The sequence below is a fragment of the Hordeum vulgare genome, chromosome 2H (assembly GCF_904849725.1).
Source record: "Hordeum vulgare subsp. vulgare chromosome 2H, MorexV3_pseudomolecules_assembly, whole genome shotgun sequence".
Lineage (NCBI taxonomy): Eukaryota > Viridiplantae > Streptophyta > Magnoliopsida > Poales > Poaceae > Hordeum > Hordeum vulgare.
This window is the reverse complement of record NC_058519.1, coordinates 654,263,131-654,281,657: the sequence shown is the minus strand read 5'-3', so window position 1 is coordinate 654,281,657 and position 18,527 is coordinate 654,263,131. Positions and strand designations below refer to the sequence as shown.

Below are 18,527 nucleotides of genomic sequence, written 5' to 3'. Positions count from 1 at the left end.
GAACGCGTGTCACATAAAGAAGGTGGCGGATGCGGCCATGCTATCCGCCGGATGATGGTAAGCTTTTTCCTTTTTCAATTGCATTGAACTATTTTTAAATTAGATAAACTTTTTTTAACATTCGGTGAACTTTTTTTTCAATTGTTATGAACTATTTTCGCTGCTCAGTGCGGCAACCAGTCGGGCTTCGCACAGGGCGACCCCCGACTGGGCCGGCCCAAAAGGTGCACAACGACTGTAGTTTTTCCCCTTATCTGTTTTTTTTTCTGAAACTTCAGAATACTTTTTGAAAATCTAGAACATTTTTCTAAAAGCAAAAAACATTTTTTTCGAATTTGAATAGTAATTTATGAAAGTCTGGAACATTTTTTAAATTCCTGAACATTTTTTCAAATTCCGAAACATTTTAGCAAATTCTGGAACATTTTTTCAAAATCTTGAACAGTTTTAAATTACGGAACATTTTCACAAATTCCGGAACATTTTTTGAAAATCTTGAACATTTTGTCAAATTCCGGAACATTTTTACAAAATCTTGAACACTTTTTCAAATTCAGGAACATTTTCTTAAATTATGAAACATTTTTTCCAATTCCAGAACATTGTTTAAAATTCAGAACCATTTTTGAAAACCGAAATAGAAAAAAATAAACAAAAACAGAAACAGAGAAAAACAGAAAAATAAAAAGAAAACGGTTCGGGGAACCTTCTAGAAGTTTCCCAAAACTAGAAAAAAACGGTTGAAACCTCTAGAAGGTTCCCAATACCGGGCAAGGCTCGCTTGCTACCTGGGCCAGCCCAATCCCCCGCCCGCTCAGTGCGAAGCCTCGACACCGCTTCGCACAGAGCGGCAAATAGGATTTTCCATGTTCTATGGTTTGCCGAGCAATTGGGAATTCAAAAATAAATAAATCATCCTATGGTCTGATTGTGGATACAGTTACACATACAATGCTAGATGGCGAAATGTTCCTATGAAATCCGGTTTGCGCAAGCCGACACGACGACAAATGAGGTAGCTAGGTTTGCCTCTTCAAATTCCGATGAAGTTTGCGTTTAGATCAACGAACACCCAGTTTCCTCTTGCGTTTGCTTTTGAACCATGTAACTCTGTTTGATAATCAATAGAATGCGCTAGAAGACTTTTCGACGAAAAAAGCTATTTATTAAACCTTATGCATCGTACCAAACAATGAAAAATGGGTCGAGCGTGAAATATCTTAGATCACTCATCTACCAAAAATACCCTCATACATTTGCACCAGATGCGCGCGATGAAAATCGCAATTTGTGAATGCATGCCACTGGTACAGTTCTGTTTAGGGCATCGTCAATGCAAGACGACTCTTACAAAGGCGCTTAGAGAAATAAAAAAAATGTATAAGAAAAAAATAAACATCCAAGCACTGGTTACAGACGCTAATATAATAAATGATGCCCCGGCGCGTTGCTGCGGAAAACTTGCTAACAAATCTATGAAAGTTGCTAAAAATTATCTATAATAATGTGAAGCAAAACTAAGCTTAAAAATTAAGAAAATACTAAGGGCATAAAAATAATGAAAAGGAACTACTGTTAAAAGAATGTCATTTGTAAAAGAAAATATGAATGTAAACTACATAGGTATGGTGCAAGTGACGAACAGATATATTTTCAATAAAAGAACTAATGCAAAAAAAATAACTTGTGGCTAACATGCATGAATTATTGATGTGATGCTTGCATGCATAGAGTATGCAAAAACAATGTAATTTACGATTTGCATGCATGACTTGCTCTTGTGGCATAGTTGCATGTCTAGGAAAAATAGCTAATGGGCAATAGCTATTTAGGAATAGAAAATTAGCCTGTGTAACAGCGATTCATCCCACACGACAAGAAATGCCCAAGTGTTGGATGCAATTTGCTGCGTCGATGCCACACCCGATGCCAAGAATCGATCGGGAATCGATGACTCAACCGCCAGTTGAGCAGGATCGATATCCTGGGGCCTTTGCACTAGCGTCCATGTTGGGCATGCCCTTATATAACAACAATGGCGATAAAATACTTCCAAAGGGGAGGAGTAAAAAAAAATACAAGTTCAAAGGCAGATCTGCTGAGGAGTTATTCTGAAATGGGGAGCGTTTGAGGGGTGCAGGGTGAACTAATGCATGCAAATTTGTTAGGACTGAGATTTTGGCGTCATGGGAGAAAAATCCGACTCCGTTTTTTTGCGAGGAAAATGAAAATTTTGACTCCGTCGATAGTGAGTTCCTATATCTTGCTTCGTCATAAATGTGCACACATAGATGCATGGAAATATCTTGTGTTTCCGTCCTCGACAAGTGCAGAGCGAAGCTTGCCATGTTGGACCAATATGCCACATTTTCTCTCACCTTTTGTTGGAGGGATTTGAAATTTTGATTAACGATTTTTTGGAGAGGAAGTTCAGGGGGTGGGAGAGGTCGGTCTTCCTCTAACACGTCAAGAACGTTGATGAAAAACTTACAATTGTTCTCTTTAGTGTTCAGTGGGATAGATAGTTTCGCCATCATTTGAGAGATGGGTTATCGAAATTTTTAACACATAAACGAGAGATAAAGCGTAGTTTGAACGCTAAAGGGCCAAAGCCCAAATGCTCTGGATTGCGGATCAGCAGCCCAGCCTTTTGGCCTGGGAGTTTTCAAGTCGGAGAAGCGCGGACGTTGATTTGGTTGCACTTGAGTCTTGTCTAACTGTTTTGGGCCCTCTGGTGTCTGGCTCCAATGATGTCTCTTGATGCTGCATTTGTCTTGTCCCTATTCCTAAGTTCTAGTTCCTTTTTTTTTGTTTTCTTTTCCTTTTTCTTTTTGGGTTCCATTCGATTTTTCTGATTAGTCGAGAATGTTAGGTTTTCGGGTCTGGTTTTCTTCTTAATGCAATGCAGGAAGGTGTTCTACAAAAACGCAGGACATGGAATCATCATGTCAACGGAGATTAGTGGAGGTATGTGATCAGAGATGCATCGTGTGAGAGATGAGATGAGATACATCGAAGTTTAGGAACAGTTGATGCCATGGGAGGTTTAATTATCACATGATAGTCTACCTGCATGTGTCAGCAAATCGACAAAAAACACTTTTATTACAAGAACAAACCACCTAATATTTGTAACTGTTAAGCTATAAAAGATATCCAAATATTTGTGATCAGTAATGTATTAGCGAAAAGCAGCATTTTTTGAAAGCACGAGAGAATCCTTTGATGTACAAGGTGAAAGCCCATATTATCTTTTACGGAAGCCCATATCCATATTCTTTCTTTCCCCAGCACATGTAAGTTGAAAGATTGCAAAACCTAGCTAGTTTATTTTATGGAAGTTGATAACTAATATAACCAGGGAAGCATAAATTCGCTAATAATTCGGAAGCTCACATTCCATTCGAAAAGATTTTCTCAGCCGTTGGGGAAAATATTCGGAAACTAGACTGAATACCCACCAGAATCCATCAACCAGCCTACATTGACAAAGCAGTTCAGATCCAGCAGCCATCACACACATGGACCAGGGTACGATCGGCATCTCCAGAACACTGTCTCAACAAATCAACTTTGCGAACGAGGTCTTTGCTTAGCATTGATCAGGGCTGCTCAATGTTGATCTTTGCATTGCCCGAAATCAGCAGCAACGCCTGCACCAACTCACCAACCCTCGGATGAACTTTCCTGCAGTAGATTTTGATCCTCTCGATGCAAGGGTAGCTGCCTGAGCCCGACGGCAGCGCTCTCCTTGTTGGCAGCAAGGCTTTGCATGTGCTGCATTCCTCCTGCAGAAAATCAATGTGAAGGTGGTAGTGTCAGTAAGAGGAGAAAGGTGTGATAGCTCCCGGGTGCCACCCTCTATGAACAGTAAAATAAAAAAAAATAGAAAACAAAATGCGAGTTCTAGGAGACCAACTGGTACTTGGGCATATATACTTCTGAGTAAGTACCATCTTGAGCTTCACAGTTAGCTCCTTCAGCTTGTCTGAGTGCTGGATGTTGGGAAATAAGTCGCGGCGAGGCGTCGAATGAGCCGGGCGCGTGTACGGGCGCGCGCCGGGCACGCTGGACGCGTCGGGTCCGCGACGTAGGTGTGCGTGCGTGCGTGTAGGAGCTGCATGGGCATGTCTATGCAGGTGTCGCGTGTGCAGGGTGTCTGTTGGCGCAACGGGCGCGAGGATGGACTGCGTCGTGGCGTTGGAACTGGCCGCGCGGATCGCGTGCACGCGCGGCGGGAGCGCGGGCCAGAGCGCAGGGACGTGGGGTGAGTGCGCGTCGTGGGCGTGGTGTGGAGCGCTGCGATCGCGGGTATAAACACTCCTCCCTCGCGTGATTGTAATGGACAGCGGGGCGTGTATTGAGTTCGAGCTCAGGGAATACACGAGGTGGCGTTCGTGCGTCGGAAACCCTAAGTCTACCCCTCGTCTACCCTCACTTCTTCCTTCTCCTTCCACCGGTTCGAGCTGGCGAGGAGAGAGCGCGTAGGAGAGCTACTGCTGGCGAGGGGCAACCCTGACAATTGGTATCAGAGCCACGGTTTCGGTGGTGATCGGCGGCGGCCATGAAGTCGGTGGTGCCGCACGGCGGAGGCGGGGCTGGAGTGGCGGCGGCAGTGGCTGGAGTGGTGACGGTGCACCTGCCACCATTGACGACGACGAGCTACACATCGTGGGCCATCAAGGCCGAGGCCATACTCGACGCCCACGCGCTGTGGAGTGCGGTGGCTCCGGCGGACGGCGAGGAGGTCGAGCCAACAAGAGCAAGCTGGCGCGCGCGGCGATGCTTGCGGCGTTGCCGGAGGATCTTCTAATGCAGGTCGCAACGAAAACGACGGCGAAGGAGGTGTGGGACTCCCTCAAAGTCCGATTCGTCGGGGCAAGCCGAGTGCGGACGGCGCGGTTGGCGACGCTCCGGGGCGAGTTTGACCGCATGCAGATGGACGACGCCGACGACCTTGACGAGTACGCCGGGAAGGTAAGCAGCATGGCGACAAAGTACGCCGGACTCAGCTCGACGCTTGACGACGCGGCGATGGTTAAAAAGCTGCTCGACACCGTGCCGGACAGGCTGTACGCCGCGGTGGCCGGCATCGAGCAATTTTGTGACGTTGATGACATGCCTTTCGAGGAGGCTGTCGGGCGTCTGAAGGCGTTTGAGGAGAGGACGCGTCGACGTGCTCGGAGCGGCGGCGAGCGCGCGGGCGAACAGCTCATGCTGACGGAGGCGCAGTAGCAGGCGAGGCAGCGACGTCACGGAGGAGGCGGCTACAACGACGACGACGACGGCGCGGCGAGCACGGCGTCAGGCGGCAGGAACAAGCGGCGCGGGCGCTGCTACTACTGCAACGAGCGCGGCCATTTCAAGCGGGAGTGCCCGCAGCGGAAGAAAGCAGCGGCGACGGAGCAGGCGATGCGGATGGACGCCGACGTCGAGGACGCCAGGCTGCTTTGAGCCGCGACTTAGGGCGCGAATGTTGGGAAATAAGTCGCGGCGAGGCGTCGAATGAGCCGGGCGCGTGTACGGGCGCGCGCCGGGCACGCTGGACGCGTCGGGTCCGCGACGTAGGTGTGCGTGCGTGCGTGTAGGAGCTGCATGGGCATGTCTATGCAGGTGTCGCGTGTGCAGGGTGTCTGTTGGCGCAACGGGCGCGAGGATGGACTGCGTCGTGGCGTTGGAACTGGCCGCGCGGATCGCGTGCGCGCGCGGCGGGAGCGCGGGCCAGAGCGCAGGGACGTGGGGTGAGTGCGCGTCGTGGGCGTGGTGTGGAGCGCTGCGATCGCGGGTATAAACACTCCTCCCTCGCGTGATTGTAATGGACAGCGGGGCGTGTATTGAGTTCGAGCTCAGGGAATACACGAGGTGGCGTTCGTGCGCCGGAAACCCTAAGTCTACCCCTCGTCTACCCCCACTTCTTCCTTCTCCTTCCACCGGTTCGAGCTGGCGAGGAGAGAGCGCGTAGGAGAGCTACTGTTGGCGAGGGGCAACCCTGACACTGGAGAATGTGGCGCAATGAGTAGAAGTCAGCAGTCATGACCCAATCGCCCAGCACCAATCTTGTCAGGTTGCCGAACATTGGGCATGTTCGCACACCTTACTCAAATGCGGGCTTCAAATTCATCCATCAGACACGAAAGCAACATGTTACAATGTAACAAAGAAAATATAATACTAACATATACGAGGGGAAACAGTCAGTTTAAAAAACAAGACTGTCCCTTAACTTTGAACCGAGAAGCAGACTAACTAGGCAAGCAAATACATTCTCTTTCGTAATAGGCTTTCACCCCGCTTTATAAATAAAGCAACCACCATGTCCGCACAATAAGTTCAAGTGCAGCAAAGCAAATACATTCACCTACATTTGTATGGGTAAGAAAAGAAAAGAACTCATGCTTACCTCATGTAATGGCGCATGCAGTTCCAACGTTGTGGCATGCGAAAGGCCATCAAGTAGATGATGATCCATTACTGTGCCCATATGAAGAAAAGATTTGGACCTTAGACTAATCGAAGCTGTTACCAGAGAAGACAGATCCCTAGTTACTATACCATCACCGCATGGTTCAAGGATAGAGAGATGGGTAAGGTTCTTAGCACAAATCAGAAGACCGGAGGTAATGAGCACTAGTAGAAAACAGGGCATTGAGCCAACCACATTGGACCCGGATTGTATATAAACCGGTTCTAAAGGGTCTGTCCACTGGACCCCCTCCCTGCAGCAAAAAGGTTTTTGGACCGTTTGCTGCAGGGAGGGGGGCCCAGTGGACAGACCCTTTAGAACCGGTTTGTATCACAAACCGGTGCTAAAGGTTTTCTCATTTTTGCAGCAACTGCGGGGCCCCGCTGTCAGACCCTTTAGCACCGGTTTTTGACACAAACCGGTCCTAAAGCCCTCCTCTCCTTCCTCCCCGAGCACCCCTATATTCCACCCCATTTTTTCTAGCTCCATTTTTTCTAGCTCGAGCTCAACTCCATTTTTGCTCTCTCCTTCCTCTTGGGAGCTCTAATCCATCCCCATTTTTCTCCACCATTTGTCAAGATTGTTGGCACCCATCGGTCCTACGGTTAGCATCAACATTCCCTCTTCCGGGATTGCAAGTTTTGCTCGTTTTTTTGCTCATTTCATTTTTGTTGTGCTAGCTAGGTGTTTGATGAAATGCCTAAGCTAGAGAGAGTTCATCATTTGTTATGTATACATATGCAATTTGAGCTCAAATTTAATTATGATTTGTGGTTTTTTTTAGTGTCGCGCGCCTTGTCCCCTTCCTCACCGCCGTCGATCGCCCCGTCACCGACACAACCTTGGTGAGCCTATTGTTTTTATTTACCAAAACAAATTTTGATTTGTATGATTTACATATATACTCGTATATATTTTTCTTATTGTGTAAGATTTTTTTTATATGTATAGCGCCATGGTTTTGATATCCGTCCCCGTTGGCCCTCGTCCAGTCTATGATTCGGATGTGGTATATTATCTTTTATAACTACATATTTTCATTTCCTGATTATATGACAATTAATTACGCCGACCAACTTGACATAGATATTTTTATCTAGGAGGTAGTGGAACCGGAAATGCCAATCGACCCTATTGGTGAGAAGTTACACTTAGTTGAACAAGAAAATGTTGGCCTGAAAGAAAGATTGAAAAAAACTGAAGAAAGGTTGGAAAAAACTGAAAGAGAGAAGATGACCTTGGAAAAGGTTCTTGCCGGTGTCGTCGATGGTCACAAGAGCGAGATGGACGCAATGCGTCTGAAGATTAGAAAGATTAGAAAATATGCAATTAGTAAAGAGGCTTGGTATCATTATGCCGTCGGGTCAATTGTTACCTTTGTTGCGATTTTGATCGCATTTGTTGTTGTTTTTAAATGCATTAATTAGAGAGAGTTTTTATGGTTGGTTTCAGTGTGTGTTTTTATGAGAACTATATATGTATGGTCACTACGCTACTTTGGTTTTAACGTGTGATGAACTTTTTGTATTAATTAATTAATTTAGTCATGATGATTTAGCATAATGGTTTTTGATAAATTTATATAATGCAGATGAACCGGCAATGGATGTACAGTGATCGACGTCGTCCCGAATTCCTTAATGGCATGTATAGTTTTCTCAATGTGGCTGAGAAAAACAGGCAGAATGGATTTTTTTTGTCCATGTAAAAAATGCCAGAATAAGAGGAATTTCCCTAACTCAAGAACCATACACACCCACCTGTTGCAAGAAGGCTTCATGCCCAGTTATTTTTGTTGGACCAAGCACGGAGAAAGAGGGGTTGTAATGGAAGACAATGAAGAAGAAGAGGATAATGATAACTATCCTATGTTCGGTGAACACGGTGATACTGAAATGGGGGAAGACGAGCCTGAACTTGAGGACATTGTTGATGAGTCTGATGATGATCTTCGTCAGGTCATTCGTGAAGAACAGATAAACTGCGCAAGTGAAAACGAGAGGTTGAAGTTGGAGCGCATGTTAGAAGATCACAAAAAATTGTTGTACCCAAATTGCGAAGATGGCCAGAAAAAGCTGGGCACCACCCTGGAATTGCTGCAATGGAAGGCAGAGAATGGAATATCTGACAAGGGATTTGAAAAGCTGCTGAAAATAATGAAGAAGATGCTTCCAAGAGATAACGTGCTGCCCTGCAATACGTACGAAGCAAAGAAGGTTGTCTGCCCTCTAGGATTGGAAGTGCATAAGATACATGCATGCATCAATGACTGCATCCTCTACCGCGGTCAGCACGAGAATTTAAATGCCTGCCCGGTATGCGGTGCATTTCGGTATAAGATCAGGCGAGATGACCCTGGTGATGTTGAGGGCGACGATCGCCCTAGGAAGAGGGTTCCTGCCAAGATGATGTGACATGCTCCTATAATACCACGGTTGAAACGTTTGTTCCGAAACAAAGAGCATGCCAAGTTGCTGCGATGGCACAAAGAAGACCGTAAGGAAGACGATATGCTGAGACAACCCGCTGATGGGTCGCAGTGGAGAAACATCGACGATAAGTACGAGGACTTTGCACGTGACGCAAGAAACTTAAGGTTTGGTCTAAGTACAGATGGCCTGAATCCGTTTGGGGAGCAGAGTAGCAGTCATAGCACCTGGCCCGTGACTCTATGTATCTATAACCTTCCTCCTTGGTTATGCATGAAGCGTAAGTTCATTATGATGCCAGTGCTTATCCCAGGCCCGTCGCAACCCGGCAACAACATTGATGTGTACCTGAGGCCACTGGTTGATGAACTTTTAGAGTTGTGCGCTGACTAAGGTGTACGTGTGTGGGACGAGTATAAACAGGAGGAATTTGACCTACGAGGGTTGCTGTTTGTAACCATCAATGATTGGCCCGCTCTTAGTAACATCTCAGGACAGTCAAACAAGGGATACAGCGCATGCACACACTGTTTAGGCGAGACCGAAAGTATACATATAGGCAAGAATGTGTACCCGGGGCATCGTCGATTTCTTCCAGACAGGCATCCCGTAAGAAAGAAAGGAAAGCATTTCAAAGGCGAGGCAGATACACGGAGGAAGCCAACCCTCCCTAAAGGTACTGATATATATGACATGGTCAAAGATATAAAAGTAATCTTTGGTAAGGGTCCTGGCGCACAATCTGTTCCGAATGACGCCGACAACCACGTAGCCATGTGGAAGAAGAAATCTGTATTCTGGGAACTACCCTATTGGAAATTCCTAGAGGTTCGCTCTGCGATCGACGTGATGCACGTGACGAAAAATATTTGCGTGAACCTGCTAAACTTATTGGGCGTGCATGGGAAGAAGTCGAGAGATACACCAAAAGCACGGCTGCACCACCAACGTATGCACGAACGAGACGACCTGATGAATCCAGAGAATTTCAAAGGTCCTGCCAGCTACGCTCTTACCAAGGAAGAGAAGGAGATCTTTTTCCAAGTCCTGAGCAGTATCAAGGTCCCGTCTGGCTACTCGTCGAACATAAAAGGAATACTAAACCTCGAAGAGAAAAAGTTCCAAAACCTAAAGTCTCATGACTGCCACGTGATCATGACCCAGTTACTTCCGATTGCATTGAGGGGGCTTCTGCCAGAAAACGTGCGAGTACCCATTGTGAAGCTATGTGCATTCCTCAACGCAATTTCTCAGAAGGCAATCGATCCAGCAACTCTACCAAGTTTACAGAAGGACGTGGTCCAATGTCTTGTCAGCTTCGAGTTGGTGTTCCCACCAACCTTCTTCAATATTATGACGCACCTCATAGTTCACCTAGTCCAAGAGATTTCCATTCTCGGTCCTGTATTCTTACACAATATGTTCCCCTTTGAGAGGTTCACGGGAGTCTTGAAGAATTATGTTAAAAACCATGCTAGGCCAGAAGGAAGCATGGTCAAGGGCTATGGAACAGAGGAGGTCATTGAGTTTTGTGTTGACTTTATTCCTGACCTGAACCCGATCGGTGTTCCTCAGTCGCGCCATGAGGGGAGACTGCGTGGAAAAGGCACGCTAGAAAAGAAATCAACAACATGTATGGACGAGCAATCTTTCACTCAAGCACACTACACAGTTCTAGTTAATTCCAGCTTGGCGGCTCCATATATCCAGGAACACAAGGATATTTTACGCTCGGAATACCCGGAGCAACCTGAAGATTTCATTGCTAAAGAACACGCGAAGACTTTCGGCGGTTGGTTGCAAAGACGTCTCATTAATGACAACATTGTTGAAGATGAGCTATACTTGTTGGCCATGCAACCATCTTCGACTGTATTGACCTATAAAGGGTACGAGATAAATGGTAACACATTTTACACGGCAGACTAAGATTAAAAAGAGCACCAACCAAAACAGTGGCGTCCGGTTTGATGCAAAAGACGACAACGGGCAAAGGGTCACATACTATGGTTACATAGAGCAGATATGGGAACTTGACTACGGACCTTCCTTTAAGGTCCCTTTGTTCTGGTGCAAATGGTTCAACCTGTCAGGCGTGAAGGTAGACCCGAAGTACGGAATGACAACAGTGGATCAGAAGAATCTTGGGTACGGCAATGATCAATTCGTCCTAGTTAATGATGTGGCTCAGGTTTTCTATGTGAAGGTCATGTCTAGCAGACCGAGAAAAAGAAAAGATAAGGAAGCGAATACATCAGACGATGAGCCAATGCGCCACATAGTTCTTTCAGGGAAAAAAAAAACATCGTGGGAGTCGAGGACAAGACAGACATGTCAGAAGATTACAATAAATTTGATGAAATTCCTCCCTTCAAAGTCAAAGATGATCCAAGCATCCCGTTAAATGATGAAGATACTCCATGGTTACGGCGCAATCAGAAGAAAGGCAAGAAGAAAAATAGATAGGGGGTGTTGTTGGTGATGTGTAATAATGTATTAAACCTTTTATGTAATTGTGTTGACCATTTTAATAAATATCAAAAATTTGATCAGTTTCCACTAAATTTGACCATTTTGATAAATATCATTTTTATTTTTTAAGTGTTAAAATGATATTTAGACAATTTGTAAAAAAAATATCAGAAAATATAAATATGTTGTTATAATATTTGATTTTACAAAAGCTTTTGTTTATACAAAATTTTTGAGTCTATTTTGGACAATTAAATGACATTTAGACAATTTTTACACAAAATATGAGAAAATATAAATATGTTTTTATTAATATTTGATTTTACAATTTTTTAAGTCTACTTTGATTTTATAAATAAATGTAAAAGAAAACAGAAAAGGGAAACAAAAAAGAAAAATAAAAGAAGAAACAGGAAAAAGAAAAAGGAAACAAAAAATATCTTTATATTTTCAAATTAGTTTGATAAATATCTTATTTTTTTTGTTTTAAATGACATTTAGACAATTTTTACACAAAATATGAGAAAATATAAATATGTTTTTATAAATATTTGATTTTACAATTTTTTGAGTCTACTTTGATTTTATAAATAAATGTAAAAGAAAATAGAAAAGGGAAACAAAAAAGAAAAATAAAAGAAGAAACATGAAAAAGAAAAAGGAAACAAAAAGAAAAAGAAAACAGGAAACAGAAAAAAGGAAAAAAGAAAAAGGAAAAAACCTTTAGGACCGGTTTTTAACAACAACCGGTCCTAAAGGTGGGTTCGCTCGCGCATTCTGAATGTGGCCCAATTTTTGGACCTTTAGTACCGGTTTGTGTTAACAACAGGTGCTAAAGGGTCTTTAGGACCGGTTGTCAACACCAACCGGTGCTAAAGGCTTGTACATCGGCGTTTTCTAGTCCCTTTGCCGAAAAATCTTCGAGCGTCTTCTCTCCTTCCCGGGCAAGCCCTGCTCCGATTTTGCGTCCACGCCGCCACGCCGCCGTGCTCGCCTTCTCGCCGCCGTCGCCTCCTCGCCGCCGTCGTCGTCTGCCTCGACCTCTCCGGTGCCGCCGCTCGACGTCCGCCTCCACGCCGCCGCCGCCGTGCTCGACCTCCGCGCCGCCTCGACCTCGACGCCGCCGCGCGCCGCCTCCTCGCCGCGTCGACCTCGACGCCGCCACGCCGTCCGCCTCGCCGCGCGCCCTCGACACCTCGGCCGAGTCGACCTCGACGCCGCCGCGCGCCGCCTCCTCGCCGCCCCCACGCCGTACGTCCGCCTCGCCGCCCCACGCCGTCCGCCGCCCCGACGCCGTCTGCCTCCGCCGCCCCCACGCCGTCGTCCGCCGCCCCCACGCCGTCTGCCTTCGCTGCTCCGGCGCCGTCGTCTCCCCGGCCTCCCCTGCCGTAATGATACATGATCCGCACGCCGATCAGCTCGCGGGAATGGGTGAGGCGGAGAAGGAAAGATACATGTGCCAGATGATTTTTGAAGATGCAACGGCCATATATCATGATGACGACGGTGGACAGGCGCTTAGCAATCAATTTTTGAACGACTCCGGTGACGGAGCTGAGAATATAGAAGATGTAGTAGATGACGACGACGACAACGTCGACGATGCAGAAGTGCCCTCCGGAACAAACTCTGCCAATGTATATCTCAAGTCACTGTTGACGCAACAATTAATTTGTATTGCACTTACTAACGAATCATTATTTTCCCGTTTAGGCGCCCTCCGGAACAGCTAGCGCAAGTACTGAGACAAAGTCGAAACGAGGCCCGGCCGCAAGGTTGAAAGATACTGCAAGGTACTCGATCGATAAAGTTGCTGCTGATGGCAAACCACTGGAACCCCCAGAAACTTATCGCAAATTTGTAAATCAGTGCGGAGTTGTTGTAAGAGACCTGGTCCCGATCAACTTAATAGAATGGAATAAGCCGAAGACCGGCGCCAACGTTGGAGCTACTTATGTCGATGACAGATTGAAAAGAGTGCTTTGCGACACGGTCTGGCTAAATTTCAGCGTAGCGGAAGATAAGAAGAAGAAAGTCGAGGAGTGGGCTTTGAAGAAGATGGCCACACAATTCCAGAGGTGGAAGAAAGACTTGTGAAAGAAATATAAGGACGAAGATCCAGTTTTCACCGGGCACCTAGTGAAGATAAGAGACGCTTGGCCTGATTTTAAGGCGTACAAGAAATCGGGTGTCTTTACATCCCGATCAGCCACAAATACGGAGAATGCGAAGAAGAAGAAATATCACCATATTTTGGGGTCAGGTGGCTACATGACTGCCCTGCCTAGGTGGCGACGTTATGAAGATGCGCTTCTGAAAAGAAATATAATTCCACAGACACATGACTGGCCCGATAGGTCCAAGTTCTGGTTGTTCGCGCATGGGGCAACGTTGGACGCTGAGACTGGGATGATTGTTGCGGAGGGACCATGGTCGGAAAAAATAACACAAGTCGTATCAGATCTAGAGAAGGCAATAGAAGCTGTTCGAAAAGGAACTTTTGTTCCTGATAGAGAGAACGACGAGCTGACGAAGGCACTCGGGAACCCCGAAAAGTGGGGACGAACACGAGGCTTTGGAGCCACTACCCCGTGGAACCAAGGGTTTCCGGCGGACCTTGGCACTTACAGAAGCCGTGGTAGAAGCAAGAGGAAGGCGCTGGAACGGACATCGACATTAGAAGAAAAGGTGGCGTTTCTCTTGAAGAAAGGGGGACACCCTGTACCTGACACTGAAGAGGAGGAAGAAGATCCTGCACCTGACGCTGATCAGCAGCAATTAGAAGACGATCCTGTAGCAGATGCCGTCCCATCTCAGCATAGAAGCAGCGTGGGTTCCACGCAGCTGCAGCTAGAAGACGGTCCTGCAGTCGAACAGTCGGCGCCTCACTACCCCGTGGATGATATCACGGAGAAGACAAACTGTGAGATACATATGCCAATGGGGAACATATCCTTCATGGTGGCGTCAGGCTATGCTTTACCGAATCAACCTGGAGCAACCTACCATGGTGGTCAGATTCCAGCATCCCATGCTCGTGTCGGGTTGTCAACAATTACACCGGGATGCCAGTCAATTGAGCTTGATATTCCTGGAGGTGAAGGCGAGAAGACACTGGGAGAAATGGAGCTTGGTATCATCTTGTGGAAGAAGAAACACATCGTGTTTCCTAACGCGGCGCCAAGGCCACCGACTCCTCCAGGTACAAATGCACCACCTCCAACAATTACTGAATGTTGCACCACATGTAAGCCTATTTTTAATAGTTTTTTCACTTTCGTACAGAGAATGCACGACCTCCAAGTCCACCCCCCAATGCACCTCCAAGTCCACCCCACAACGAAGATTGGGAGCCCGAGGCCGAGAGTCCATCGCCCGTGCACTCCCGTGAGCCGACGGATGCGCCCACTACGGGTACGGCAAAGCGGAAGCTGCAGTTCAGAAGAAACGGGACTCCTCCCAAGAAGAGAGAAAGGAAACCCAAGAAAGTCAAGACTCCCCCGAAGTTACCAGGCCTGATGACTCCGGAGGAACTAGACGAGGCCGTGAAAGCCAAAACAAAGCATGGTTCGCACGGTTTCCCCTGAAGCCCCCTCCAGACATCTGGAAGGAAACTCTGAAGAACATACCAAAGTGGAAAATTGAGCGCACCATCGACAACTTATATTATCCTGAACCGCCGCCACCGCCGCCCCTTTCAGACTATGAACGATACATTGAAAAGATGCACACCGCACAGATGAAGCAGGTGGAGCAGATGAAGCAGGCGGAGCAGACGAAATGCGGGAAACAAGTTCCCCAGCTCGGACAACAAGAAGCACAGTCAATTGCCCCGCTCAAGGTGTTATCTGACCAGGCTTCAGTGTCCGGTCCACGCATGGGCGACGTAGGTTACGCTATTGCTGATGTGGTATATAAATATAAGCCCGAGCACCCTCTGGTCGAAAATCCTAGTGCTCTAACAACCCAACTATGGAATTTACATGTTTGGTACTTGGAGGCCGCAAGGCAAAAGAGAGACTGTATCATGACGGCAGTTCAGGATCAACACTACTTCGGATAGTACGGTGTGGAGGTTGGGTTCGATGATTTTTTCCAGATGTACAATCAACGTGCCCTCGACAAAGCTATCCTCAGCTGCTACTGTTTGTAAGTGATTTATTTCTGTAATTTAATTATTTAGTTAAGCTCGCGTTCATTGCCCGTATAATTATCACTCACGACATTCTTTTTGTACGCTACTATGCAGAACGAAGATTCGTGAATGCAGGCTGGCAGGAATCTGGGACTTTGGGTTCATTGACCCGTATTCGTTTTATCAAGAGACAATAGAAAAGTTCAACAAGGATACACCGGATGATTTGCTAAGGTTTTTGAAGCGACAAAGTACCAAAAAAGAAATACTTTGGCCCTACGGATTCAAGTGAGTGTTACTGTCTTGTACACATTCCATTTTGCTTACCTGATGTTAAGTGTAATTGATGAGTATGCATGACTGCGTGTGTACACGTGCGCAGGTCCCACTTCATATTGTTCATCATTAGAATCGATCAAGGACAAGTTGAAGTCTGGGACCCGTTAACCTGGGACGCTGACACATGGAAGAGCGCGCGTCAGATGCTTCAAAGGTATATATATATCGGCCTCTTTCGTTCATCGGCCTCTTTTTCGTTCATTTCCTGATATCAAGTAAGTAATAATTAACTCTTGTATTCATTTTTCTTTGTCGGCAAGGGTTTGGCAAATGTTCATCAAGGAAGAACCCGGTACATGGGCAGACAAGCTCCACTTTCAAATTAATAAAGTAAGTAGTACTACGTACCCTGGTTTCAATACCAACAACCACCGGGCACTGATTATTGTGGATACTACGTTTGCGAGTACATTCACATGATTATCAATGAAAAATCCCGTACTTCCAGAAATCTAGAGGTACGTAACCGGATCTTCACAACTTTATTTATGTTGCCATCAATTATGTTTAGTTTTGTTCATAACTTAATTGTTTTCATCTACTTCTTTTAAAGCTGCAACGAAAGCGGGCGATGCTCAGACCAATCCAACGTTGCAAGGCAGTTGCATAGGAATTGGCAGGATTTCTCCTCACGCAAGTCATAGATGAAGGCGGAGAATTTTTCCATCCTATGAACCAATAGCCAGCTCCCTTCTCTATGCAAGTATACAGCTATAGGAAACGAACTTTAAATTATGTAATGATAATCGGTCGAGTACTTCGTGTTACATGTATATATGCACTTTTATTTGGTGCATCAACATTTCACCGCAAACACGGAATCGGAAACACTTAACCGCAAACACGGAATCGGTGTTTCCGGATACGTGTTTCCGATTACGTGTTTCCGATTCCGTGTTCTAAAAAACGGAACACGGACACACGGAATCGGAAATACGGAATCGGAAAGACGTAAACGGAAATACGGAACCGGAAACACGTAAACGGAAACCCTGAAAATACGGAACACGGAAACACCGAAATACGGAATCGAAAACCCTGAAAAGAAAAGGAAAAAAAAGAAAAAAAAAGCATTAGGACCGGTTGGTGTTACCAACCGGTTCTAAAGGTCCTCCGCCTGCGCGCACTCTTCGACGCCCACGTGGAGGCCTTTAGCACCGGTTTGTAAGAGACCGGTGCTAAGGGGGGGGGGGGGGCTTTAGTCCCGGATACGTACCACCGGATGTGTATCCGGGTTCAAAGGCCCTTACCAACGGTTGTAATACCCCTTTCGCCACTAGTGGAGGCAGTGACTGATATCCAGAACCTTGAGTGACCTCGATGAGATCTCCTCATGGTGGCAGACACTGCAGAACCCCAGCTGTAAATGTTCAAGAACAGGGCAGTCATAGTTCAGCGACCTAAATAACCCATGTTTCAACGTGACAGATTGGAGTCTGATTGTTTTGAGGTGCTCAGAAGGAAACATTGCTGTGCTATCCAAATAGAGAAATCCAGAAATATGAAGGAGACGAACTTTGTGCATAATGGCATGACGAATCCATGCGGAACACGTGGTACTATCAGTACAGTAGGCATGGATTCGGGCTTCATCCAAGGAAATAGTACCGTCACGCAAGAGCAGCAAGCGGTCCCCGAACTTCTCCAGCTTAAATTTATCCATGAAGTCTTTGTGGTCGATGCAGATGAATGGTGTAGAGCACCAAAGATAGCGCCATCTTGGTGAGAGAAGACTTGTGCGCACGACCTCCGGCATCGGCAGGAAGGACATCACATGGTGGAGCAGATCGTCGGACGGGCTGCTAAGCCTGTCGGCACCATTCGTGTTGCCTCCCGCACTGTTGGAACAACAGGGAATGGATGTTGGTGTCGACATTTCATCAACAAAACGACTGCATGAATCCACAAAGGGTAAGACCAATGCTAAATAATCAAAATCACAGGTATACACATTGCAGAAATCCTAGATACACACTTAGACATGAAATGATTTCAATCAAGAAGCAACTGCGTTCGTGATCACACATTACAAGACGATACTAAATGAAGAGAGTACATGCGACTTCATTTAGTTACAAAAAAAAAAAGGTTTGTCCTGACCATTAAGCTCTTTCCTCAATATCTATAGAAAAAGATTAACAGTTCATGTATTCACTTTAGTATGTTTTCCTTGAGCACTTACTAATTTACTAGTAGACTGCCCGTGCGTTGCCACAGGCCAACAAATAAATTTGTAACAAATGTTCATTTTCCTCCCCATGAAATATCACATTGCACGGAATATTCAATCACAACACAAATACAAGCACCTTCTCTCTATTCTTACAAACATGAAGCACCCCTCTAACCGGTATTTCTCCTTGAACTTGTCGTCCCTCATCTTCCTTGTTCATACATTAGTCATGCTATATTGCCCCTTTACTCTGCATGTAACTTCTGTGTCGTCATCTTGTTGTCCCGATAGGTAAAAAATAACCTGACCACGCCACCTTCTTCCCGATTTATTCCTAGTCCAAGAAAGATAAATCTAGTTGAATGCGTGTGCGTTTCCATGAAACAACAAACTTATGTATGGCAACATATATCAAAATATCATTATATGCAGTGTGTAGATCACATGCTTAGGACTATGTTGTCACAAGTACTTCATGTCTATCTCATGCTTTCCTCTAAATATGTTTCTCCAAGC

General features: G+C 45.9%; 1 pseudogene; it reads right to left on the bottom strand.

The window, feature by feature from the left end:
• Nucleotides 1–3,602: 3,602 nt before the first annotated feature.
• On the bottom strand, nucleotides 3,603–17,714 carry LOC123431267 (annotated as a pseudogene).
• Between the last annotated feature and the right edge of the window lie 813 nt (nucleotides 17,715–18,527).